Source organism: Dendrobates tinctorius, unplaced genomic scaffold (genome assembly GCF_039654945.1).
Source record: "Dendrobates tinctorius isolate UK_male_01 unplaced genomic scaffold, ASM3965494v1 ptg000249l, whole genome shotgun sequence".
NCBI lineage: Eukaryota > Metazoa > Chordata > Amphibia > Anura > Dendrobatidae > Dendrobates > Dendrobates tinctorius.
Genome location: NW_027361916.1, coordinates 1,334,077 through 1,361,978, shown reverse-complemented (window position 1 = coordinate 1,361,978; position 27,902 = coordinate 1,334,077). Strand labels below are relative to the sequence as shown.

The 27,902-nt window shown below is 46.7% G+C and overlaps 1 pseudogene; it reads left to right on the top strand.

Annotated features, from left to right (window-relative positions):
- The window catches only part of LOC141063313 (uncharacterized), a 155,985-nt pseudogene that overhangs the window by 73,810 nt on the left and 54,273 nt on the right, over positions 1–27,902 (top strand).

Here is a 27,902-nt window from a genome sequence, read left to right as displayed (position 1 = left end):
ACCAGGAGATCAGAGGGACAGCTGACATCCTCAATTTTTAAATTTGATGATCTTGAGATCCTACAAGATACAACTGAAGTGATTGCTGTTACTCTAGATATATCATCATCCATTCACAGCAAAGATCTGTCATCTGATCCTATGAAACAGGTCCCATCTTCTGATTCATTACTGACTACTAAGGAAAATCAAAGTCACAAAAGAGGCAATAAAAAACAAACTGCTCCTAAAGCAAAGAAGTCATATTCATGTTCAGAATGTGGGAAATGTTTTAACAAGAAATCACATTTTGTTACACAACAGAGAATTCACACAGGAGCTAAATATTTTTCATGTTCAGAATGTGGGAAATGTTTTACACGTAAATCACAATTGGTTACGCACAAGAGCACTCACACAGGGGAGAAGCCTTTTTCCTGTTCAGAATGTGGGAAATGTTTTGCACTTAAATCACATTTTGTTAATCACCAGAGAACTCACACAGGGGAGAAGCCTTTTTCATGTTCAGAATGTGGGAAATGTTTTAGCAGGAAATCAAATTGTGTTAAGCACCAGAGAACTCACACAGGGGAGAAGCCTTTTTCCTGTTCAGAATGTGGGAAATGTTTTGCACTTAAATCACATTTTGTTAATCACCAGAGAACTCACACAGGGGAGAAACCTTTTTCCTGTTCAGAATGTGGGAGATGTTTTAACAATAAATCAGATTGTGTTAATCACCAGAGAATCCACACAGGGGAGAAGCCTTTCTCATGTTCAGAATGTGGGAAATGTTTTGCACGTAAATCACATTTTGTTACCCACCTTAGAACTCACACAGGGGAGAAGCCTTTTTCATGTTCAGAATGTGGGAAATGTTTTACCAATAAATCAAATTGTGTTAAGCACCAGAGAATCCACACAGGAGAGAAGCCTTTTTCATGTTTAGAGTGTGGTAAATGTTTTAGCAATAAATCAGGCTGTGTTAAGCACCAGAAAACTCACACAGGGGAGAAACCTTTTTCCTGTTAATGTGGGAAATATTTTAACCAGAAAGCACTTCTTGATCTCCATCAGAGCTGTTACACAGAGAAGCCGCCTTTTTCATTTTCTTAATGTGGGAAATAATTTACTTGTAAATTAACAGTTAATAAACATCAGAGACGTCATATAGGGGAGAAGCCTTTTTTATGTTCATAGTGTTGGAATAGTTTTAACCAAAATTAAATCTTCTTAAATGGGTTGTCTCTTGTCATTCCTCATGTTTGCTGACAAAAGGAGACTATTTAATATTGACCTACTGTATATTCAAGCGAGACTAGACAAAAAAACTAAAATCATGTATCATGTTATCCAAAACAGTCAGAAAACTAGCCACATATTGGCAGATCCCAGACCTCAGACTATATACTTCGGTTGTTTATAAGCCACTCCAGTGTCAAGAATAGATAGTATGAATTTGAATTTACCAAATGGCTGCAATGAAACAAACAGTGAAAAATTTAAAGGGGTCTGAATACTTTCCATACCCACTGTATCAGTAAAAATAACTCCTCTTTATTAGGTAAAGAATAAAAGAATTGCACCATTTTCCGATACCCGTCACGTCTCCATTTTTCATGATCTTGGGTTGGGTGAGGGCTTATGTTTTGTGTGCCGAGCTGAGGATTTTAATGGAAACCATTTTGGTGCAGATACGATCTTTTGATCGCCCTTTATTGCATTTTAATGTAATGTTGCAGCGACCAAAAAAAGTAATTCTGGCGTTTTGACCTTTTTTCTCGCTTAGCGATCGGGTTAATTCTTTTTTTATAGTGATAGATTGGGCGATTCTGAACGCGGCTATAACAAATATGTGTATGTTTGATTGTTTTTGTTTTATTTTGAAAGGGGCAAAAGAGGGGTGACTTGAACTTTTACATTTTTTAAATATTTTTAAAAACTTTTTTTTTACTTTTGGCATTGTGAAGACATTCAGCATTGTATCTTAATTAACCAGATGACTATTTTTTAGCAAACGAAGAATAATAGAATGTTATCTGTATGTTGGCTTTCAAAGTTAAGTGTTGATTTGTAGTTGGTCAAGAAAACAGACTTTTGTTTGTGTAATAGTGACTTTTATTGTGCGCTTATCCTTGATCACTAGTGATGTTTGCTGATATGCTAATTATGCATTGTGCTATGGAGCCAGTTTGTTGACTTCTAAAGCAGAGAGGGAAAAACTATGTAAATAGTTTAAATAATCAAGTAATGCTATAATAATCTCATCTGCATTCTTACCCTTCATGTAAATACTGAGTGAGGGACACTTGTTAAGTCTAAAAATAGGTTACAGGCCTCTGTATAAAGAGACTGAGAGAAACAGCCAGAGAGAGTCTGCCAAGACATCTATACATCCAAAGGACAAGAGACAGGACAGCAGCCACAACATCATCACAAGGGACACGGATCTATCATTCTATAGGAAACATCCTAGGGGTTTTCAGCCTTGGTTGGAAGAATACAGATCTGCTCCATTGACCATCACTGAACCATGGCTACATTTGGAGAAGCCAGGTTGTGATCCTCGGATCAACTGGCCTTGTACCTTGTATGGACTCAATGGACTGTCATCTTCCAACACTTATTGTTACCTCCTCTTTGAGTGCGGGCCACAGGTGTGGTAGCGACCCTGGAAGATGAAGCCAGGTTGTGATCCTCAGATCAACTGGCCTTGTATGGACAGTCATTTTCCTACGCTTGTCATTACCCCCTGTGTGTGTGGGTGCCACAGCTGGTGTAGTGACCCTGGAAGATCTGAAGTCACAGCAGCTATTATCCCAGCGGGTCAGTGGAAGGGGGAGTGTTGTGAACTCATTTTGTGGTCTGCCTCTGGTTTCTGGTGAGGGAGCTGGTTGTGCTGACAGAGGAGTTGTGAGTTCTTTTTCCGGGCTCCCTCTGGTGGTGGCAGGAGGTAATGAAGGTGATCTAATTAACAGAGACCTGCCACCTGATAATGAGGATAGGACATATGGAGTCACGGACTGGATTTAAGACAGCCGACTCCCTATTCCCATGCTGGTGATTTTTTCCTGCCTCCTGAGGTCTTGGTTTCCAGTTCAGTTCCTGCCTTCTCAAGCTAAGTGTTCTCTGCTAATGTTCACATTTGATTTGGTTTGGTCTATTCAGTTTTTTGTGTGGTCAGCCAGCCCCGGCTGGGGCTGTGCTGAATTTCCATTCTTATGTCACTGTATGTGCCAGTTTGCTTTTTGTCCCTTATTAGATTGGCCTCTTTTTGCTCTGTTCTCAGAATATGCCAGAGTGCTGATATAGTGGGAGAAGTCTAGTGACTTCAGGGTATTTTTTGCTGTCAGAAGTGATGGACATTTTTGCAGTGTTTTTTGGCTTGATTGCAGACAGTATCTTTCCTTTCCTGTCCTTTCTAGTTAGTGTGGGCCCCATTGTTTGCTCAGTCTATTTTCCTACCTGTATTTGTGCTTTCATCTTGTCTCACCATCAATACATGTGTGGGGGCTGTCTATTCCTTTGGGGTCTGCTCTGGGGCAGTTTAGATTTCCCCTTTCTTGCTTTAGGCTTATTTAGCTCTCTGGCTGTGTCGAGGCATCTAGGATCATTGTAGGTACACTCCACGGCTACTGCTAGTTGTGTGGATAGGACCAGGGGTCTGCAATCCGCTTAGTTACCAACCTCTCTGGTTTTCTGTGACTTAGCTTGGTCTTGTTTTCCTCCTCGGTGACCCATTCTTAACAGGGGAGACTCTGTAATGTGCCCCATCTTTGGTATTTTTCTGAGACTGTTGTATGTGTTAGCATACAAATAGATAAACTGCACGGCAGGGAAATCACAGCCGCCACATGTGCTCGGTGCGATACTGCTCAGTAAGCCATGACGCGCTCATGTAACAGGACACTTCAAGGTGCAAACCAAGTAAAGAAAGTGTGGACCCGTAGAAGCGCAAAATGGCCGTCGTCACTCGCATACTCCATCTCCCATTCTCCCTGAGGACATGCTGTGAACTGCTTGATCAATAAAGAACAGACTTTTTACACTGGTGAGTGCCACCTCATCTTTTCTTCGTGTTCTATGTGTTATCTGCCTGTTCTGTGGTAGAATAAAGCATTGCCCACACTGTGTTACCCTCACCCTGTGTTGTCTGAGTAGTGTTTTGCCCAAGTTAAAAGGAGAGCGGGAGTTCGGCAGGATGATCCCTGGTCCATGCGGTTTTGGCTAGTGGGTGGCGCTCATAGCATTCCGGCAGTGACAAGCATAGAGGTCTGCTGGAGACTTCTGGTTGTCATGCCAACCCATCGGTGACCTATGATCATGTGATGGGGTCACCGATGGGCGGGATTTACGGCGTGCTTGCTGGAAGTGCACATTAAATGCCGCTGTCAGAGGCTGTTAGGGCAAATGGCAGATGTGCAATACAGCTGACATGTGCTGGAAAATATGTGGGCTCACTGCCGGAGCCCACATCAAAGGGAGGAAGCACATTTACGCTCGAGGTCAGAAAGGGGTTAAAGGGGATTGTTTTTACAGAGACAGAGTTGGTAATCAATCATGTATACATACAAATAATTACAGAAATACACAGCTCCTAATGGTAAATAGTATAGAGTTACCACAAGAAAATATAATTTGTGTAAACCATGTGTAGATATAAAAATTCAGGCAAATGTCAAATGTAGCGCCATCTAGTGGCCATGTGCAAAAGTGCCATCATAGAGTAACATGTATCCTAAGAGAGCGTCACTATCAAGGTGGAGATGAGATAAGTGCACCGTATTTATTGAGTGTAAGATAAATCCATACATAGATATATGTAACCGGATTGTAGATCTATCACTGGATATCAGTGTATAAGGGGAATAGATCCTGTGCACTTATAGATGAATAGCTTATATAATGAGAGGACACAGAGCAAAGGGTATAAATAGTGAGAGAATAAAGAGCTGACAGCGCATTACATCCCTGGGATACAGATAGGAGATATAAAGTGCAGCCAGTGCTATATGGGATATCCCAGGAATACAGCACAGCCCATATAGTGTAAAGGAGGAACCATCCTAACAAGAGATGGGGATTACAGATCCTACAGACGACATGCCGGGAGTGTACAGAGAAAGATGGCAGAGTCACCACTATTCCCTCTTACCGGCGTTTCGCCCCGTCAGCTTTCTCAGAGGGTACGGATAAGTGTTTCCAACACACCAAGGTCCTGCACTAATCCAGGCAAGGGGAGTAACTCTGGGGTAAAGTGGGGGTGTTCCTAAAGGAATTGGGGCTGATCCCCGGTCACATCTTCCCCAGTGAAGCAGGAGGTTCAGGATGAAAACCTGTTGGTAAGACCAAGATGAATAATGCTGCATAGAGCCATCTGGTAGTGATCAATCAGGTAAAGTGATAGTGAGGGGGGTCCAGGAACAAAACAATGCAGGTGAAAAGAGCCAAATGTGACCCCACCAAGTGACCAGTGAGAGTGCAACTGTGCAACGGGTAAGAAAAGAGAATAAACAGTGATATGGTAAAGATATAAAGAGAAAAGCAGCTTAATAACAGTGATGATAATAAAATCTATGGGAAGTGTTTGTGGTGAAGTGTATACACTCCTAGAAATGTTTCCTCTACAATATAGAGATATAAATGATCAGTATTAGGACGTGTAACAAAGAGGAATCTGTTATTATATAGAGAGAATGTAACGAGCAATAAATGACGGGAATAATCGGGAATGAAATTGTTATTAATAATATAATGAGATCCCAGCACCTGACACTTCCCGGGATATATGGGCTTATATTAGAATCCCAATTACCAACTGGAAAGATAAAAACAAAGGGAAAAGGGCGGAACAAAAAACAAGCCCCAAACACCTCATAACCCACAATGTAAGGGCAGAAAAATACCGGAAATATAAGTTTCTCTTCACACTGCAATATTAGTCACCTGTGATCTGTGTCTCTCCCAGAAGAGAAGTCATCACAGCGTCATTCCCCGTAATAACCGTATAGAGGAGGAAATGATCGCGGAGAGAGCGTCCATTGTTAGACTAGTGGGGAGACACAGATGGGATCCAATGCTCCTGACTGTCCGGATGTCTAGAGGATCGTCACCATCGGAGAGTAAAGTGCAGATCGGCGATCTTGTGACCGGTGTATTATGGGGAAATAAGAAACAAATAAGACACATTGAGATCAGAGAAAACTGTTCTATGTAATAAAGAGTGTAGAGAACGAATTCCACCAAACCCCCTATAGGAAAGGGGAGAAGCTGAGAACTTCATCTACACCATTGGGATGTCAGGGATTTAATGGCCGGATCCATTTAGTCTGTAATTGTGACCAGATCTTTTCCCAGTCGCCCCCTATTGGTAACCAGGACCCTATCGGTGCCAGAGACACGGAGGAAGCTGGAATCACAGGTATGTGTTTTATAGTCAACTCCTCTAAATCAGAAGCCATGAACATAACGCTGACCTGACACAACTGATTTCTAACTTTCCCTGTAAGTGGCAGAAAGACGCAATTAACCCCTTCATGCTGCGGCCCATATTCTTTTTTTTGTTTCCATTTTTCCTTCCCTTCTTCCCAGAGCCATAACTCTTTATCTCTCTGGCCACATAGACATATGAGGCTTGATGTTTGCGGGGCGAGTTGTACTTTTCAATGACTCCCTTAATTTTACCACATAGTGTACTCAAAAACGAGGAAAAAATTCCAAGTGCGGTGAAATTGTGAAAAAAACAATTCTGACATTGTTTTTTGTGAATTGTTTTTGTACATTTTGTGGTATAATTGACCGTGTAATATGATTCTCCTCATCACTATGATTACGGCGACACCGAACATGTCCAGTTTTTATTATTTTAGTGGAGAAAAAAAAATCTGAGGTTTGGAAAGAAACATTTTTGGAGCAGTTCCTCCATTTCCCGAGACCCGTAACATTGTTATTTTCCTCCGGTGGAGCTGTATGATGGATTATTTTTTGCAGGACGAGATAACGTTTTTATTAGTACAATTGTGATCGCTCGTTACAGCATTTTTTGTGGAATTGTGCCATCCATAAATACGTAATTTTGTCATTCTCAATGTTTCCTATTTCCGGTGTTTACTGATCGGGTTAATTGTTTTTATGTTTTTTACAGAGGGGTAAAAGACACACAGGCAGTGCTGTACAAAAACAACAGATAATGTAACAAAAAAGAACAGCGAGCACTGAAGGAGATAAAAACTGCCAAGATCCTGTTATTAGAGAAGCCGATAAAGGCAATAATGTAGTGTTAGTAGCAATGGACAATATAGTAAGGAGCAGAAAGACAGCGATCAGAGAGCAGCACAGAGAAAAACAAGCGCTGATCCCACAAATAACGAGAAGGAACAACTAAGATCTTCTCTGAGATTTCACATAGAGAAGGGACGATTGTCTAAGAAATATCAGAGAAACTCTTCCCTGAATTTCCACACAAGCCGCATTGGTGTTATATTCCTAAAGTCCACAAAGACGCAGCGCCCCCACCAGGCCGCCCGATAGTGCGCGGGGTCGGATCAGTAACAGAATCTTTATCTACATTTATAGACCGGTGTCTGAGACCATTACTGAGAATAGCACCTGCTCACATCAAGGACACCGGAGATTTATAGAGAACTGTGTCCGGTATAGATTGGCAGGAGGGTTATAAATTGGCTTTGATCGACGTCGGGAGCTTGTACGCACGAATTCCACAAATCACAGGACTGGAAGCAATAAACAATCTATGGAAAACACTGCTGAAACAGATGACTATATTGGATTCATCCTGGAAAGCCTGAATGTTATATTGTCCCATAAGGCCTTCTCTTTTGGGGGCAGCTGGTCCACCCAGATGACGGGGACAGCGATGGGGGCGCCAGATGCTGCAGTCTCACTAATTTGTTCTTGCCAGACTTTGGAAATAAATATATTTATTGTGTAAACCCCCCCGACACCTCCGTGCGGACCACCGGTATGTGGATGATGTGTTTCTGGTGTGGGCTGGGACAGAAAGGAGTTAATGATTTCATTACATATATGAGCGAGGAGAATAAGGTTAATATGAGATTTATTCACAATTTGGACAGAATAACTTAGATTTCTCAGATGTGAATAATAAAATAGAGGATGGTAGAATAATAACCAGCACCTATAAAAACCTGCAGCCATCAATATGTCCCTCCATTCTAATAATGCGCACCTGGAACATACTAACAGAGGCCGACCATACAGCCAGTATCTGAGGCTGAGAACAATGAATAGTAGAGAAGAAGGTTTCCTACAACAAGCGAATGACCTGACAGACGACTTATTACACAGAGGTTATCCGCCAACATTATTACACTGTGCTAGAGCGATGGAGGAACCCATGTGGGTCTAGTTACAAGATCCAGGAGGAAGAGCAGAAAAAGGACGAGATAATAAAAGGTTTATTGTTACTTTTACACCTAATCCCAATATGAATGTAATAAAATCAGCGATAAACAGGAATTGGCATTTGTGAGAAGATAAAGATTTAGCCGTAGCAGCAAAGAACAACCCGCGATTGCTTCTAGAAGAAGCGGTGACTTAGATGACTTATCGCTACAGGAAAGATTCCAGGAGAAGAACAATAAAGTCACCTGGTTACATGGAAGACGTCCAAGAGGCCATTTCCATTGTGGGGATTGCTCCTTCTGTCATCTCCATCTTACAGGAGAAATCTGAGGATCGGGGCAATGACGGTAGATAAACTAATCACGGGCCGCACAGAGCAAGTGCTTTATATCATATACTGCCCAGGACGATTATTATATTGCCCAGACTATTAGACCGCGGCACATCAGGCTCAGAGAACATTTCCATTCAGTTACACAGGAAAAGGATCTGTGACATTAATGATATAAGAGAGGTCCATAATGCGGACCCCGATGTGCTGAGATCTGCAGGAATTGAGCCCACTGATTATCCTGTACAAGGCGGTGACCAGAACAGATTACTACTAACAAGAGAAGCAGCATGGATTGTGGATTGCGATGCACAAGTTCCCCTTGGCCTCAGTGATACATTGAATATGTCTGTGTGGCTATGATCTATGTTATATTTCTTTTAATTTTTTACATTAATCATTTCACTGTACTCACTGTAAATGTTTTGCACTTCTCAGTTAACCATTCCCTAACCCTTGTTAAGAGGAAGTGGTGTAACCCCCTGACAAGCATGGACCGGTAGAAGCGCTAAGCAACAGCGAAACGGCCGTAGTCTGTCAGGCTCTCTCATCTGTATAGCTCCCTGCTACCTGCACGCCGCACTCTAATATGATTTGATGTCACGTTTCACCATGGAATAAAATTGCAAGAAAGATCTGTGTTATGAATGAGTCACCGTAGGAGGCAAAAACAGAAATACTAGCTAAGTCCAGAAAACCAGAGAAGTTGGCAGCTATCGGATTGCAGACCCCTGAACCTAACAACAACAACTAGCAGTAGCCGTGGGGGGATCCTACGGTGCCCTAGACCCCTCGATCACAGACGGAGAACTACATAGCCTAAAGACAGAAAGGGAAATCTAAACTGCCCCAGAGCAGACCCCAAAGCAATAGGCAGCCCCCAAGATATAATGACGGTGAAGCAAGATGAAAAAACACCCACACAGATAGAAAGATAGGCTGAGCAAATTATGGGGCCCAAGCTAACTAAACAGGACAGAATAGAAAAGCTGCTGTCTGCAATCCGCCAAAACCCTCTCAAAAACAAGAGCCAACAGGCTGATAGGGAAAAAAGCCCTGAAGAGGCTAAGCTTCAAAAAGACTATATCAGTACTCAGGTATTTTCTGAAGACAGAGCAAAAAGGAATTCAGCTCACCAGCAGGGAAAGGCAGAAATCCAGAAAAACAAGGCAAAACAAAACCAAGACACAAATGCAAAATGTAGAGCAGAAAACTTAGCTTTTGAGGAGCAGGAATCAGACTGGTCTCCAAGAATCCCTCAGAGTAATCACCCGCAAGGCAGAAGGGCGTCGGCTGCCTTATATCTAGTCAGCAATTCTAGTCACCCAGTCATCATCATTCTGCTCAGGTGCTTTGTAATCAGCCTCACTACCTTACTTCACCAGAAGAGGGAGTTCATCAGACCTCAATGGTGAAGGGGAAAATGAACTCACAACAGATCTGGGTGACAATTCTTTAAATTCCTTATGATTACTCTTATATCTATACACAATGGTGATGAATGGAAGGCCGCATACAATACACCGGAGGGGCATACTGAAAATTTGGTGATGCCATTCAGATTAAACAATGCTCCGGCAGTCTTTAAATATTTCATTTTTTTTCTCCACGATTGGTAGATTTGTGGTAGTTTACCTAGATGATATATTGAGTTACTCACGTCCTCTGCAGGAGCATCATGAGCATGTCAGACAGCTGGAATGGGAAAAACATTACCCAGCAATCCGTTTTTGACATTTTGAAGACCTCCATCATTGAAAAATGTCCTAGCACCAAGAAACATAAAAGAGAAGAAGGAAGATTTGCTAAAAATCGCCTGTCTCCCGAATAAACTCATTACATGCAATCTGAAAACTTGCTTATGTTGTGACTCGATCTGCCATGGTCTCTCTGAATTCACTTCTACCTGTGAAATTTTCCCGATCAAAACTCCCATGTCATGTTCCACCAGTTATGTTACACACGTGATTATATGCTCATACCAGAAATTATATGTGGGAAGGATGACCCGACCCCTCCACAAAAGGCTGAACTCACACCGCTCCAATACTCCATAGGGTTTTCTCCAACATGGGCTTTCACGTCACTGCACCATCAAACACAAGAAAGATTCCACACCACTGAGAATATTCCCCACAGAGGAGATTCCCCCACAGGGTCAGAATCGCATTGGACAACTACACCGGAAAGAAATCTTCTGGATTTATAAACGAAACCCCCTTACTCCAAATGGCCTCAGTGAGATTACAGATGTTACAGAGGCTCCTGCTGCACCTGCCTGGGATCAGTCAGATCATCGCCGGATCCCCGAACACCTCCTGTGACCCGGCTCCACCAGCGCTGCCGATCCCCCCCCCGGGTTTACTGAATTTGGACTGTGGGACAGACCCCCATTTGACACATTAAATTTTGCCATATTTTCCTTCTGGGTGCGTCTAATAGTCCAGTGCGGCTTATAGCCGAAAAGATACAGTATATTTTTATTCATTCTTTTAGGTGACCTCACTTCATTCATAGGCACTTTTTAGTAACATAGTAACATAGTTATTAATAGAGTTGAGCGAAACGGGTCGAAAAAATTCAAAAGTCGCCGACTTTTAGCAAAGTCGGGTTTCATGAAACGAAACCCGACCCTAGGATGAGGTCGGCCACGAGGTCGGCGACTTACGCGCCAAAGTCGCGTTTCAAAAGTTTGTTTTGCGCTCTTTTTCAGCCAATCAGGATCCACGGACACTGTGGACAATGTGATGACATAGGCAGGGGTCACCACCATCTTTCAGAAGGGCATGCAAGTGATTGGCTTGCTTTGGTGGGGGTCACAGGGGGTATAAAAGGGCGAGCACGCCGACCGCCATCTTACTTCTGCCGATCTTAGTATAAGGAGAGGTTGCTGCTGATTCTGTAGGGAGAGCGTTAGGCAGGGAAGAAGACAAAAAAACTGCTTCTGCTGCTAGCGATTTGGCCTGCACAACACACAAGTCACTGTGTGTGCAGTGCAAGGGGAGGCTATATTGTGGTGTATCAGTGGTGTTGGTTGTTGGGCTGCCTTTTAAGGCTTCCTGACACGCTGGCATTGCTGTTTACCCACTGCTCCGCAAACTGCTTTTTTAAAAGCAATCCAATCTCCCTTATCCTCTCGTCACTTTGGTCACAGGCAGCTGTGCCATCGAGCGTGTCACATAGCGCTCAGATATCAGTAGGCCGCACACAATCCACAAGTGTCCACTGTCCACAAGTGTACGCAGAGATTCAAAATCTCCATTATCATCTCGTCACTTTGGTCACAGGCAGCTGTGCCATCGAGCGTGTCACATAGCGCTCAGATATCAGTGGGCCGCACACAATCCACAAGTGTCCAGTGTCCAAAAGTGTACGCAGAGATTCAAAATCTCCATTATCCTCTCGTCACTTTGGTCACAGGCAGCTGTGCCATCGAGCGTGTCACATAGCGCTCAGATATCAGTGGGCCTCACACAATCCACAAGTGTCCACTGTCCACAAGTGTACGCAGAGATTCAAAATCTCCATTATCCTCTCGTCACTTTGGTCACAGGCAGCTGTGCCATCGAGCGTGTCACATAGCGCTCAGATATCAGTGGGCCGCACACAATCCACAAGTGTCCAGTGTCCAAAAGTGTACGCAGAGATTCAAAATCTCCATTATCCTCTCGTCACTTTGGTCACAGGCAGCTGTGCCATCGAGCGTGTCACATAGCGCTCAGATATCAGTGGGCCGCACACAATCCACAAGTGTCCAGTGTCCAAAAGTGTACGCAGAGATTCAAAATCTCCATTATCCTCTCGTCACTTTGGTCACAGGCAGCTGTGCCATCGAGCGTGTCACATAGCGCTCAGATATCAGTGGGCCGCACACAATCCACAAGTGTCCAGTGTCCAAAAGTGTACGCAGAGATTCAAAATCTCCATTATCCTCTCGTCACTTTGGTCACAGGCAGCTGTGCCATCGAGCGTGTCACATAGCGCTCAGATATCAGTGGGCCGCACACAATCCACAAGTGTCCAGTGTACAAAAGTGTACGCAGAGATTCAAAATCTCCATTATCCTCTCGTCACTTTGGTAACAGGCAGCTGTGCCATCGAGCGTGTCACATAGCGCTCAGATATCAGTGGGCCTCACACCATCCACAAGTGTCCAGTGTCCAAAAGTGTATGCAGAGATTCAAAATCTCCATTATCCTCTCGTCACTTTGGTCACAGGCAGCTGTGCCATCGAGCGTGTCACATAGCGCTCAGATATCAGTGGGCCTCACACAATCCAAAAGTGTCCAGTGTCCAAAAGTGTACGCAGAGATTCAAAATATCCATTATCCTCTCGTCACTTTGGTCACAGGCAGCTGTGCCATCGAGCGTGTCACATAGCGCTCAGATATCAGTGGGCCGCACACAATCCACAATTGTCCACTGTCCACAAGTGTACGCAAAGATTCAAAATCTCCATTATCCTGTCGTCACTTTGGTCACAGGCAGCTGTGCCATCGAGCGTGTCACATAGCGCTCAGATATCAGTGGGCCACACACAATCCACAAGTGTCCAGTGTCCAAAAGTGTACGCAGAGATTCAAAATCTCCATTATCCTCTCATCACTTTGGTCACAGGCAGCTGTGCCATCGAGCGTGTCACATAGCACTCAGATATCAGTGGGCCGCACACAATCCACAAGTGTCCAGTGTCCACAAGTGTACGCAGAGATTCAAAATCTCCATTATCCTCTCGTCACTTTGGTCACAGGCAGCTGTGCCATCGAGCGTGTCACATAGCGCTCAGATATCAGTGGGCCGCACACAATCCACAAGTGTCCACTGTCCACAAGTGTACGCAGAGATTCAAAATCTCCATTATCCTCTCGTCACTTTGGTCACAGGCAGCTGTGCCATCGAGCGTGTCACATAGCGCTCAGATATCAGTGGGCCGCACACAATCCACAAGTGTCCACTGTCCACAAGTGTACGCAGAGATTCAAAATCTCCATTATCCTCTCATCACTTTGGTCACAGGCAGCTGTGCCATCGAGCGTGTCACATAGCGCTCAGATATCAGTGGGCCGCACACAATCCACAAGTGTCCAGTGTCCAAAAGTGTACGCAGAGATTCAAAATCTCCATTATCCTCTCGTCACTTTGGTCACAGGCAGCTGTGCCATCGAGCGTGTCACATAGCGCTCAGATATCAGTGGGCCGCACACAATCCACAAGTGTCCAGTGTCCAAAAGTGTACGCAGAGATTCAAAATCTCCATTATCCTCTCGTCACTTTGGTCACAGGCAGCTGTGCCATCGAGCGTGTCACATAGCGCTCAGATATCAGTGGGCCGCACACAGTCCACAAGTGTCCACTGTCCACAAGTGTACGCAGAGATTCAAAATCTCCATTATCTTCTCGTCACTTTGGTCACAGGCAGCTGTGCCATCGAGCGTGTCACATAGCGCTCAGATATCAGTGGGCCACACACAATCCACAAGTGTCCAGTGTCCAAAAGTGTATGCAGAGATTCAAAATCTCCATTATTCTCTCGTCACTTTGGTCACAGGCAGCTGTGCCATCGAGCGTGTCACATAGCGCTCAGATATCAGTGGGCCGCACACAATCCACAAGTGTCCAGTGTCCAAAAGTGTACGCAGAGATTCAAAATCTCCATTATCCTCTCGTCACTTTGGTCACAGGCAGCTGTGCCATCGAGCGTGTCACATAGCGCTCAGATATCAGTGGGCCGCACACAATCCACAAGTGTCCAGTGTCCAAAAGTGTACGCAGAGATTCAAAATCTCCATTATCCTCTCGTCACTTTGGTCACAGGCAGCTGTGCCATCGAGCGTGTCACATAGCGCTCAGATATCAGTGGGCCGCACACAATCCACAAGTGTCCACTGTCCACAAGTGTACGCAGAGATTCAAAATCTCCATTATCCTCTCGTCACTTTGGTCACAGGCAGCTGTGCCATCGAGCGTGTCACATAGCGCTCAGATATCAGTGGGCCACACACAATCCACAAGTGTCCAGTGTCCAAAAGTGTATGCAGAGATTCAAAATCTCCATTATTCTCTCGTCACTTTGGTCACAGGCAGCTGTGCCATCGAGCGTGTCACATAGCGCTCAGATATCAGTGGGCCGCACACAATCCACAAGTGTCCAGTGTCCAAAAGTGTACGCAGAGATTCAAAATCTCCATTATCCTCTCGTCACTTTGGTCACAGGCAGCTGTGCCATCGAGCGTGTCACATAGCGCTCAGATATCAGTGGGCCTCACACAATCCACAAGTGTCCAGTGTCCAAAAGTGTACGCAGAGATTCAAAATCTCCATTATCCTCTCGTCACTTTGGTCACAGGCAGCTGTGCCATCGAGCGTGTCACATAGCGCTCAGATATCAGTGGGCCGCACACAATCCACAAGTGTCCAGTGTCCAAAAGTGTACGCAGAGATTCAAAATCTCCCTTATCCTCTCGTCACTTTGGTCACAGGCAGCTGTGCCATCGAGCGTGTCACATAGCGCTCAGATATCAGTGGGCCGCACACAATCCACAAGTGTCCAGTGTCCAAAAGTGTACGCAGAGATTCAAAATCTCCATTATCCTCTCGTTACTTTGGTCACAGGCAGCTGTGCCATCGAGCGTGTCACATAGCGCTCAGATATCAGTGGGTCTCACACCATCCACAAGTGTCCACTGTCCACAAGTGTACGCAGAGATTCAAAATCTCCATTATCCTCTCGTCACTTTGGTCACAGCTGTGCCATCGAGCGTGTCACATAGCGCTCAGATATCAGTGGGCCGCACACAATCCACAAGTGTCCAGTGTCCAAAAGTGTACGCAGAGATTCAAAATCTCCATTATCCTCTCGTCACTTTGGTCACAGGCAGCTGTGCCATCGAGCGTGTCACATAGCGCTCAGATATCAGTGGGCCTCACACAATCCACAAGTGTCCAGTGTCCAAAAGTGTACGCAGAGATTCAAAATCTCCATTATCCTCTCGTCACTTTGGTCACAGGCAGCTGTGCCATCGAGCGTGTCACATAGTGCTCAGATATCAGTGGGCCGCACACAATCCACAAGTGTCCACTGTCCAAAAGTGTACGCAGAGATTCAAAATCTCCATTATCCTCTCGTCACTTTGGTCACAGGCAGCTGTGCCATCGAGCGTGTCACATAGCGCTCAGATATCAGTGGGCCGCACACAATCCACAAGTGTCCAGTGTCCAAAAGTGTACGCAGAGATTCAAAATCTCCATTATCCTCTCGTCACTTTGGTCACAGGCAGCTGTGCCATCGAGCGTGTCACATAGCGCTCAGATATCAGTGGGCCTCACACAATCCACAAGTGTCCAGTGTCCAAAAGTGTACGCAGAGATTCAAAATCTCCATTATCCTCTCGTCACTTTGGTCACAGGCAGCTGTGCCATCGAGCGTGTCACATAGCGCTCAGATATCAGTGGGCCGCACACAATCCACAAGTGTCCACTGTCCACAAGTGTACGCAGAGATTCAAAATCTCCATTATCCTCTCGTCACTTTGGTCACAGGCAGCTGTGCCATCGAGCGTGTCACATAGCGCTCAGATATCAGTGGGCCGCACACAATCCACAAGTGTCCAGTGTCCAAAAGTGTACGCAGAGATTCAAAATCTCCATTATCCTCTCGTCACTTTGGTCACAGGCAGCTGTGCCATCGAGCGTGTCACATAGCGCTCAGATATCAGTGGGCCTCACACAATCCACAAGTGTCCAGTGTCCAAAAGTGTACGCAGAGATTCAAAATCTCCATTATCCTCTCGTCACTTTGGTCACAGGCAGCTGTGCCATCGAGCGTGTCACATAGCGCTCAGATATCAGTGGGCCGCACACAATCCACAAGTGTCCACTGTCCACAAGTGTACGCAGAGATTCAAAATCTCCATTATCCTCTCGTCACTTTGGTCACAGGCAGCTGTGCCATCGAGCGTGTCACATAGCGCTCAGATATCAGTGGGCCGCACACAATCCACAAGTGTCCACTGTCCACAAGTGTACGCAGAGATTCAAAATCTCCATTATCCTCTCATCACTTTGGTCACAGGCAGCTGTGCCATCGAGCGTGTCACATAGCGCTCAGATATCAGTGGGCTGCACACAATCCACAAGTGTCCACTGTCCACAAGTGTACGCAGAGATTCAAAATCTCCATTATCCTCTCGTCACTTTGGTCACAGGCAGCTGTGCCATCGAGCGTGTCACATAGCGCTCAGATATCAGTGGGCCGCATACAATCCACAAGTGTCCAGTGTCCAAAAGTGTACGCAGAGATTCAAAATCTCCATTATCCTCTCGTCACTTTGGTCACAGGCAGCTGTGCCATCGAGCGTGTCACATAGCGCTCAGATATCAGTGGGCCGCACACAATCCACAAGTGTCCAGTGTCCAAAAGTGTACGCAGAGATTCAAAATCTCCATTATCCTCTCGTCACTTTGGTCACAGGCAGCTGTGCCATCGAGCGTGTCACATAGCGCTCAGATATCAGTGGGCCACACACAATCCACAAGTGTCCACTGTCCACAAGTGTACGCAGAGATTCAAAATCTCCATTATCCTCTCGTCACTTTGGTCACAGGCAGCTGTGCCATCGAGCATGTCACATAGCGCTCAGATATCAGTGGGCCGCACACAATCCACAAGTGTCCAGTGTCCAAAAGTGTACGCAGAGATTCAAAATCTCCATTATCCTCTCGTCACTTTGGTCACAGGCAGCTGTGCCATCGAGCGTGTCACATAGCGCTCAGATATCAGTGGGCCGCACACAATCCACAAGTGTCCACTGTCCACAAGTGTATGCAGAGATTCAAAATCTCCATTATCCTCTCGTCACTTTGGTCACAGGCAGCTGTGCCATCGAGCGTGTCACATAGCGCTCAGATATCAGTGGGCTGCACACAATCCACAAGTGTCCACTGTCCACAAGTGTGCGCAGAGATTCAAAATCTCCATTATCCTCTCGTCACTTTGGTCACAGGCAGCTGTGCCATCGAGCGTGTCACATAGCGCTCAAATATCAGTGGGCCGCACACAATCCACAAGTGTCCAGTGTACAAAAGTGTACGCAGAGATTCAAAATCTCCATTATCCTCTCGTCACTTTGGTCACAGGCAGCTGTGCCATCGAGCGTGTCACATAGCGCTCAGATATCAGTGGGCCACACACAATCCACAAGTGTCCACTGTCCACAAGTGTACGCAGAGATTCAAAATCTCCATTATCCTCTCGTCACTTTGGTCACAGGCAGCTGTGCCATCGAGCATGTCACATAGCGCTCAGATATCAGTGGGCCGCACACAATCCACAAGTGTCCAGTGTCCAAAAGTGTACGCAGAGATTCAAAATCTCCATTATCCTCTCGTCACTTTGGTCACAGGCAGCTGTGCCATCGAGCGTGTCACATAGCGCTCAGATATCAGTGGGCCGCACACAATCCACAAGTGTCCACTGTCCACAAGTGTATGCAGAGATTCAAAATCTCCATTATCCTCTCGTCACTTTGGTCACAGGCAGCTGTGCCATCGAGCGTGTCACATAGCGCTCAGATATCAGTGGGCTGCACACAATCCACAAGTGTCCACTGTCCACAAGTGTGCGCAGAGATTCAAAATCTCCATTATCCTCTCGTCACTTTGGTCACAGGCAGCTGTGCCATCGAGCGTGTCACATAGCGCTCAAATATCAGTGGGCCGCACACAATCCACAAGTGTCCAGTGTCCAAAAGTGTACGCAGAGATTCAAAATCTCCATTATCCTCTCGTCACTTTGGTCACAGGCAGCTGTGCCATCGAGCGTGTCACATAGCGCTCAGATATCAGTGGGCCGCACACAATCCACAAGTGTCCAGTGTCCAAAAGTGTACGCAGAGATTCAAAATCTCCATTATCCTCTCGTCACTTTGGTCACAGGCAGCTGTGCCATCGAGCGTGTCACATAGCGCTCAGATATCAGTGGGCCGCACACAATCCACAAGTGTCCAGTGTCCAAAAGTGTACGCAGAGATTCAAAATCTCCATTATCCTCTCGTCACTTTGGTCACAGGCAGCTGTGCCATCGAGCGTGTCACATAGCGCTTAGATATCAGTGGGCCGCACACAATCCACAAGTGTCCACTGTCCACAAGTGTACGCAGAGATTCAAAATCTCCATTATCCTCTCGTCACTTTGGTCACAGGCAGCTGTGCCATCGAGCGTGTCACATAGCGCTCAGATATCAGTGGGCCGCACACAATCCACAAGTGTCCACTGTCCACAAGTGTGTGCAGAGATTCAAAATCTCCATTATCCTCTCGTCACTTTGGTCACAGGCAGCTGTGCCATCGAGCGTGTCACATAGCGCTCAGATATCAGTGGGCCGCACACAATCCGCAAGTGTCCACTGTCCACAAGTGTACGCAGAGATTCAAAATCTCCATTATCCTCTCGTCACTTTGGTCACAGGCAGCTGTGCCATCGAGCGTGTCACATAGCGCTCAGATATCAGTGGGCCGCACACAATCCACAAGTGTCCACTGTCCAAAAGTGTACGCAGAGATTCAAAATCTCCATTATCCTCTCGTCACTTTGGTCACAGGCAGCTGTGCCATCGAGCGTGTCACATAGCACTCAGATATCAGTGGGCCGCACACAATCCACAAGTGTCCACTGTCCAAAAGTGGACGCAGAGATTCAAAATCTCCATTATCCTCTCGTCACTTTGGTCACAGGCAGCTGTGCCATCGAGCGTGTCACATAGCGCTCAGATATCAGTGGGCCTCACACAATCCACAAGTGTCCAGTGTCCAAAAGTGTACGCAGAGATTCAAAATCTCCATTATCCTCTCGTCACTTTGGTCACAGGCAGCTGTGCCATCGAGCGTGTCACATAGCGCTCAGATATCAGTGGGCCGCACACAATCCACAAGTGTCCACTGTCCACAAGTGTACGCAGAGATTCAAAATCTCCATTATCCTCTCGTCACTTTGGTCACAGGCAGCTGTGCCATCGAGCGTGTCACATAGCGCTCAGATATCAGTGGGCCGCACACAATCCACAAGTGTCCAGTGTCCACAAGTGTACGCAGAGATTCAAAATCTCCATTATCCTCTCGTCACTTTGGTCACAGGCAGCTGTGCCATCGAGCGTGTCACATAGCGCTCAGATATCAGTGGGCCTCACACAATCCACAAGTGTCCAGTGTCCAAAAGTGTACGCAGAGATTCAAAATCTCCATTATCCTCTCGTCACTTTGGTCACAGGCAGCTGTGCCATCGAGCGTGTCACATAGCGCTCAGATATCAGTGGGCCGCACACAATCCACAAGTGTCCACTGTCCACAAGTGTACGCAGAGATTCAAAATCTACATTATCCTCTCGTCACTTTGGTCACAGGCAGCTGTGCCATCGAGCGTGTCACATAGCGCTCAGATATCAGTGGGCCGCACACAATCCACAAGTGTCCAGTGTCCACAAGTGTACGCAGAGATTCAAAATCTCCATTATCCTCTCGTCACTTTGGTCACAGGCAGCTGTGCCATCGAGCGTGTCACATAGCGCTCAGATATCAGTGGGCCGCACACAATCCACAAGTGTCCACTGTCCACAAGTGTACGCAGAGATTCAAAATCTCCATTATCCTCTCGTCACTTTGGTCACAGGCAGCTGTGCCATCGAGCGTGTCACATAGCGCTCAGATATCAGTGGGCCGCACACAATCCACAAGTGTCCAGTGTCCACAAGTGTACGCAGAGATTCAAAATCTCCATTATCCTCTCGTCACTTTGGTCACAGGCAGCTGTGCCATCGAGCGTGTCACATAGCGCTCAGATATCAGTGGGCCGCACACAATCCACAAGTGTCCACTGTCCACAAGTGTATGCAGAGATTCAAAATCTCCATTATCCTCTCGTCACTTTGGTCACAGGCAGCTGTGCCATCGAGCGTGTCACATAGCGCTCAGATATCAGTGGGCTGCACACAATCCACAAGTGTTCACTGTCCACAAGTGTACGCAGAGATTCAAAATCTCCATTATCCTCTCGTCACTTTGGTCACAGGCAGCTGTGCCATCGAGCGTGTCACATAGCGCTCAGATATCAGTGGGCCTCACACAATCCACAAGTGTCCAGTGTCCAAAAGTGTACGCAGAGATTCAAAATCTCCATTATCCTCTCGTCACTTTGGTCACAGGCAGCTGTGCCATCGAGCGTGTCACATAGCGCTCAGATATCAGTGGGCCGCACACAATCCACAAGTGTCCAGTGTCCAAAAGTGTACGCAGAGATTCAAAATCTCCATTATCCTCTCGTCACTTTGGTCACAGGCAGCTGTGCCATCGAGCGTGTCACATAGCGCTCAGATATCAGTGGGCCGCACACAATCCACAAGTGTCCACTGTCCACAAGTGTACGCAGAGATTCAAAATCTCCATTATCCTCTCGTCACTTTGGTCACAGGCAGCTGTGTCACATAGCGCTCAGATATCAGTGGGCCGCACACAATCCACAAGTGTCCACTGTCCACAAGTGTACGCAGAGATTCAAAATCTCCATTATCCTCTCGTCACTTTGGTCACAGGCAGCTGTGCCATCGAGCGTGTCACATAGCGCTCAGATATCAGTGGGCCGCACACAATCCACAAGTGTCCACTGTCCACAAGTGTGTGCAGAAATTCTAAAACTCCCCTGTCCTATAGACACCTTGTACCTTGTTTTACATTACTATATAGTTTGTTGGATTTTGTCTACATTTCTACCAAAAATGAGGAAGGCTGGTGGAAGAGGCCGTGGAATTGGGCGGGGGTTGGCAGCTGGTAATGATGGTGTTGGTGGTGGATCTGATGGTAGTGGCAAGAGCAAAATAGGACCGAATGCAGGAGGTGCTGACCCTGCGTCATCGTCTGGCTACATAAGGCCTCGAACGCTTAGTTTTCTAGGAGTTGGCAAACCGCTTTTAAAGGCAGAGCATCAGGAAAAAGTTTTGTCTTACATTGCTGACTCAGCCTCCAGCTCTATCGCCTCCTCTTCTTCAGTTGTAAAAAGTAAAAGCACTGAGTCGTCATTGGAGGCTCATGTTCATGAACCACACCTTTCCTTGTGTCCTTCTCCCCAACCAAGATTGAAGGATGACGCAGGCCATACTACTGATTACTCCATGGAGCTGTTTTCACATACCATGCCTGGATTATCAAGTCAAATGGTGAATTACCCAGGCCAAGATGAATCTGACATGGAGTGCACTGATGCACAGCCGCTGATGGATGATTCTGCTGGTACATTCACTCAGAGCACTACATTGTCCTCGCAGTGTACAGAGCCAGATTTTGACCCAGATGAGACTCAGGTGCCCCTTCCCGCACACTATACCACCATACACGGTGACACAGAGAAAGGTGCACATGACATAGAAGAGGAGGAGATGGATGACCCAGTTGTTGACCCAGATTGGCATCCATTGGGGGAAGAGGGTGCTGCTTCCAATAGCTCAGATGAGGAGCATCCACAGCAGACATCGACATCGCAACAGCTGTTATCTGGCAGGACCGGAGCACTCCAAAGACAGGTTCCAAACATCAAAAGAGTTGCTGGACAGCTTGTCCAGAGGGTCAAAAGATCACAGCGTGCTAGGCCGCAAAATGTCTGCCAAAGTAGGAAGAGTGCAGTGTGGCACTTTTTTGAACAAAATCCTCATGATCAGGCCAAGGTTATCTGTAAGAAGTGCGCAAAGACCTTTAGCCGAGGCAAAAATCTGAAAAATTTGAATACCAGTTGCATGCTTAGACATTTAACCAGCATGCACTTGCAAGCGTGGACACAACACCAAACCTCAAGTGCCACATGTGCAACTGATCACAACGAAGGTAGTCAGCAACGCTACATTGTTTCCCCCACTGTAAGCCCACCGGTTAGCACAGCAGCAAATGTTGAGGTGTCGTTGCAAGGCCACAGCAGTCAGGGAATCCCACTGTTATATCAACGAAAGACTGATTCTAGGCCATCAGAAAGAACACCAACTCCATCACCATCATCAACCCTCTCTCAGTCCGCCCTGTCCACCGCTACTTCCACCATATGCAGCTCTCAAGTCCAGCTCACCCTCCCAGACACTATGAGTAGGTCAAGAAAGTACTCAGTCTCTCATCCGCGTACACTGGGTTTGAACGCCCACATTGCCAAACTAATCTCGTTTGAGATGATGCCCTTTCGGTTGGTGGAAAGCACAGCTTTCCGCGAACTCATGGCCTATGCAGTACCACGCTATGACCTACCCAGTCGCCACTTCTTCTCTCACAAAGCCATCCCAGCCCTCCACCATCATGTGAAAGACCGCATTGTCCATGCACTCAAGCAGTCAGTGAGCGGAAAGGTGCACCTCACAACTGATGCATGGTCCAGTCGGCATGGCCAGGGCCGTTACGTGTCCATCACTGCGCACTGGGTTAATGTGGTGGATGCAGGGTCCACAGGGGACAGCAGTGGTGGGACAGTGCTGCCTAGCCCACGGTATAGGAAACAGTTGGCTGTAGGCGTTCGACCCTCCTCCTCCTCCTCCAGAAGCGACAGCTCGTCCACAGAGCGCAGTCGTACGAGCACTCCATCTGCAGCTGCCACTGTTGCACACGATGTGGCTCACACCTTGAACCTGGTGGTGCAGTGCTTCCTCAAAAATTGTCCGGAGTTAACAGCCCTGCTCCAGAAGGTGCGAAGACTGTGCGCGCACATCCGCCGGTCGCCTGTACACTCCGTTCGTATGCAGAAGCTGAAGCGATTGCTCCACCTTCCCAACCACCGCCTCATTATCGACATTGCAACAAGGTGGAACTCCACCCTGCACATGGTGGAGCGGCTGTGCGAGCAGAGGCAGGCCATAATGCATTTGTGGGAGGATACACGGCCAGGCACTTTGAGAGCAGACATGGAGTTGACAGGCGTGCAGTGGTCGAAGCTGAAAGACCTTTGTAAAGTCCTTCAGTGTTTTGAGGAATGGACACGGCTGGTAAGCGCAGACGACGCCATCCTAAGCATGAGAATCCCACTTATGCGTCTGCTCATGCAAACTTTGACGCACCTTAAGGAGCAGGCGTCTGCAGCCAATGTTGATGAGGAGGAAGAGGAGGAGGGAATCCTTGATGACATTCAGCCATTGTCTGCTCAGGGACCTCTCCTGGACGAGGTGGAGGAAGAAGAGGAGGAGGAGGATGATGGGGATGATTACTTAGGGGAGGAGGATGCATCTCGTGGGGCAAGTGAAAATGTTGGCGTGGCAAGGTCTGGTACAGGGTTTGTGCGTGACTGGAGGGATGTGGATTTGCCAGAAAGTGCTCCTCCACCCAGCACTCGCAGTGCATCATTGACACCGGGAACATTGGCCCACATGTCAGATTATGCCTTGCGGATCCTAAAAAGGGACCCCCGCATTGCCAAAATGATGAACGATGACGACTACTGGTTGGCCAGCATCCTGGATCCACGCTATAAAGGTAAATTACAAAACATCATGCCACAGGAGAACCTTGACCTAATATTGGCTAATAAACAAGCAACTCTGGTAAATCGGTTGCTTGAGGCATTCCCAGCACACAGCAGCGGTGATGGTTCTCACACGAGCCGTACGGGCCGGGGGCAGCTTGGCAGAGGTGTTCGTGGTGCACACAGCAGAAGTGGCGTTGGAGACAGGGGTTTCATGACAATGTTGTGGACTGATTTTTCAAATACCGCTCACACAACTGGTAATACTGCATCGATGGAAAGTGACAGGAGACAGCAGTTGTCAACTATGGTTACAAACTACTTTTCCTCCCATATCGATGTTCTCCCACACAGGTCATTCCCCTTTGACTATTGGGCCGCTAAACTGGACACCTGGCCTGAATTGGCCCAATATGCCTTACAGGAGCTCGCTTGCCCAGCTGCAAGTGTGCTATCGGAAAGAGTCTTCAGTGCAGCTGGATCAATCCTGACAGAAAAAAGGACCCGTCTGTCAACCCAAAATGTGGATGATCTAACCTTCATTAAAATGAACCACGCATGGGTTTCCAAGGATTTTGTCCCACCTTCCCCTGATGACACATAGGGTGACAGAAAAATGGTTTGCTTTGGTCCACCTCTTCCTGGTACTTCACCTATTTCGCCTTTTGCATCAGTTGAATGTCCAACATCAACATATGCCACTTTCTAAAACTCCCTAACTGTGCTGCCTCCCCCCCATGGCCGGGGTCACCACCTAGCGCACGACACCGTGCGAGTGCCGTTGCCCTGGACAGGTGGGTAGGCCGACTCTTGGGCGCGGGCACTGGCACAGGGTCCCTCATAGTGCAATCAAGTGTCTCTGACGGCGGTGGTGCACACCCGCCGTCAGACACACCGCTGTACTATGAGGGGCCCAGTGCCAGTACCGACGCCCACGAGTGGGCCCCCCTTGCTTGGCCAGGGCCCCAGCATTTGCAATCTTTACCTCTCCCTGCTCCTCCGCTGTGTAATCTGGGCCGTCAAATCCATACTGTGCCTGACACCGTCTGAGCCTGCCTCCTGAGACATATATTTTGAATGTGTACGCTATCCATACATGTTATCCGGGGATACGGTACCCCTTCTAACCTTTGTGCAATGACGTGCAATCCATACTGGGCCTAACACCGTCTGAGCCTGCCTCATGCTGTATAGACATATATTTTGAATGTGTACACTATCCATACATGTTATCCGGGGATACGGTACCCCTTCTAACCTTTGTGCAATGACGTGCAATCCATACTGGGCCTAACACCGTCTGAGCCTGCCTCATGCTGTATAGACATATATTTTGAATGTGTACGCTATCCATACATGTTATCCGGGGATACGGTACCCTTTCTAACCTTTGTGCAATGACGTGCAATCCATACTGGGCCTAACACTGTCTGAGCCTGCCTCATGCTGTATAGACATATATTTTGAATGTGTACGCTATCCATACATGTTATCCAGGGATACGGTACCCTTTCTAACCTTTGTGCAATGACGTGCAATCCATACTGGGCCTAACACCGTCTGAGCCTGCCTCATGCTGTATAGACATATATTTTGAATGTGTACGCTATCCATACATGTTATCCGGGGATACGGTACCCCTTCTAACCTTTGTGCAATGACGTGCAATCCATACTGGGCCTAACACCGTCTGAGCCTGCCTCATGCTGTATAGACATATATTTTGAATGTGTACGCTATCCATACATGTTATCCGGGGATACGGTACCCTTTCTAACCTTTGTGAAATGACGTGCAATCCATACTGGGCCTAACACCGTCTGAGCCTGCCTCATGCTGTATAGACATATATTTTGAATGTGTACGCTATCCATACATGTTATCCAGGGATACGGTACCCTTTCTAACCTTTGTGCAATGACGTGCAATCCATACTGGGCCTAACACCGTCTGAGCCTGCCTCATGCTGTACAGACATATATTTTGAATGTGTACACTATCCATACATGTTATCCGGGGATACGGTACCCCTTCTAACCTTTGTGCAATGACGTGCAATCCATACTGGGCCTAACACCGTCTGAGCCTGCCTCATGCTGTATAGACATATATTTTGAATGTGTACGCTATCCATACATGTTATCCGGGGATACGGTACCCTTTCTAACCTTTGTGAAATGACGTGCAATCCATACTGGGCCTAACACCGTCTGAGCCTGCCTCATGCTGTATAGACATATATTTTGAATGTGTACGCTATCCATACATGTTATCCAGGGATACGGTACCCTTTCTAACCTTTGTGCAATGACGTGCAATCCATACTGGGCCTAACACCGTCTGAGCCTGCCTCATGCTGTACAGACATATATTTTGAATGTGTACACTATCCATACATGTTATCCGGGGATACGGTACCCCTTCTAACCTTTGTGCAATGACGTGCAATCCATACTGGGCCTAACACCGTCTGAGCCTGCCTCATGCTGTATAGACATATATTTTGAATGTGTACGCTATCCATACATGTTATCCGGGGATACGGTACCCCTTCTAACCTTTGTGCAATGACGTGCAATCCATACTGGGCCTAACACCGTCTGAGCCTGCCTCATGCTGTATAGACATAAATTTTGAATGTGTACGCTATCCATACATGTTATCCGGGGATACGGTACCCTTTCTAACCTTTGTGCAATGACGTGCAATCCATACTGGGCCTAACACCGTCTGAGCCTGCCTCATGCTGTATAGACATATATTTTGAATGTGTACGCTATCCATACATGTTATCCGGGGATACGGTACCCCTTCTAACCTTTGTGCAATGACGTGCAATCCATACTGGGCCTAACACCGTCTGAGCCTGCCTCATGCTGTATAGACATATATTTTGAATGTGTACGCTATCCATACATGTTATCCGGGGATACGGTACCCTTTCTAACCTTTGTGCAATGACGTGCAATCCATACTGGGCCTAACACCGTCTGAGCCTGCCTCATGCTGTATAGACATATATTTTGAATGTGTACGCTATCCATACATGTTATCCGGGGATACGGTACCCCTTCTAACCTTTGTGCAATGACGTGCAATCCATACTGGGCCTAACACCATCTGAGCCTGCCTCATGCTGTATAGACATATATTTTGAATGTGTACGCTATCCATAAATGTTATCCAGGGATACGGTACCCTTTCTAACCTTTGTGCAATGACGTGCAATCCATACTGGGCCTAACACCGTCTGAGCCTGCCTCATGCTGTATAGACATATATTTTGAATGTGTACGCTATCCATACATGTTATCCGGGGATACGGTACCCTTTCTAACCTTTGTGCAATGACGTGCAATCCATACTGGGCCTAACACCGTCTGAGCCTGCCTCATGCTGTATAGACATATATTTTGAATGTGTACGCTATCCATACATGTTATCCGGGGATACGGTACCCCTTCTAACCTTTGTGCAATGATGTGCAATCCATACTGGGCCTAACACCGTCTGAGCCTGCCTCATGCTGTATAGACATATATTTTGAATGTGTACGCTATCCATACATGTTATCCGGGGATACGGTACCCTTTCTAACCTTTGAGCAATGACGTGCAATCCATACTGGGCCTAACACCGTCTGAGCCTGCCTCATGCTGTATAGACATATATTTTGAATGTGTATGCTATCCATACATGTTATCCGGGGATACGGTACCCTTTCTAACCTTTGTG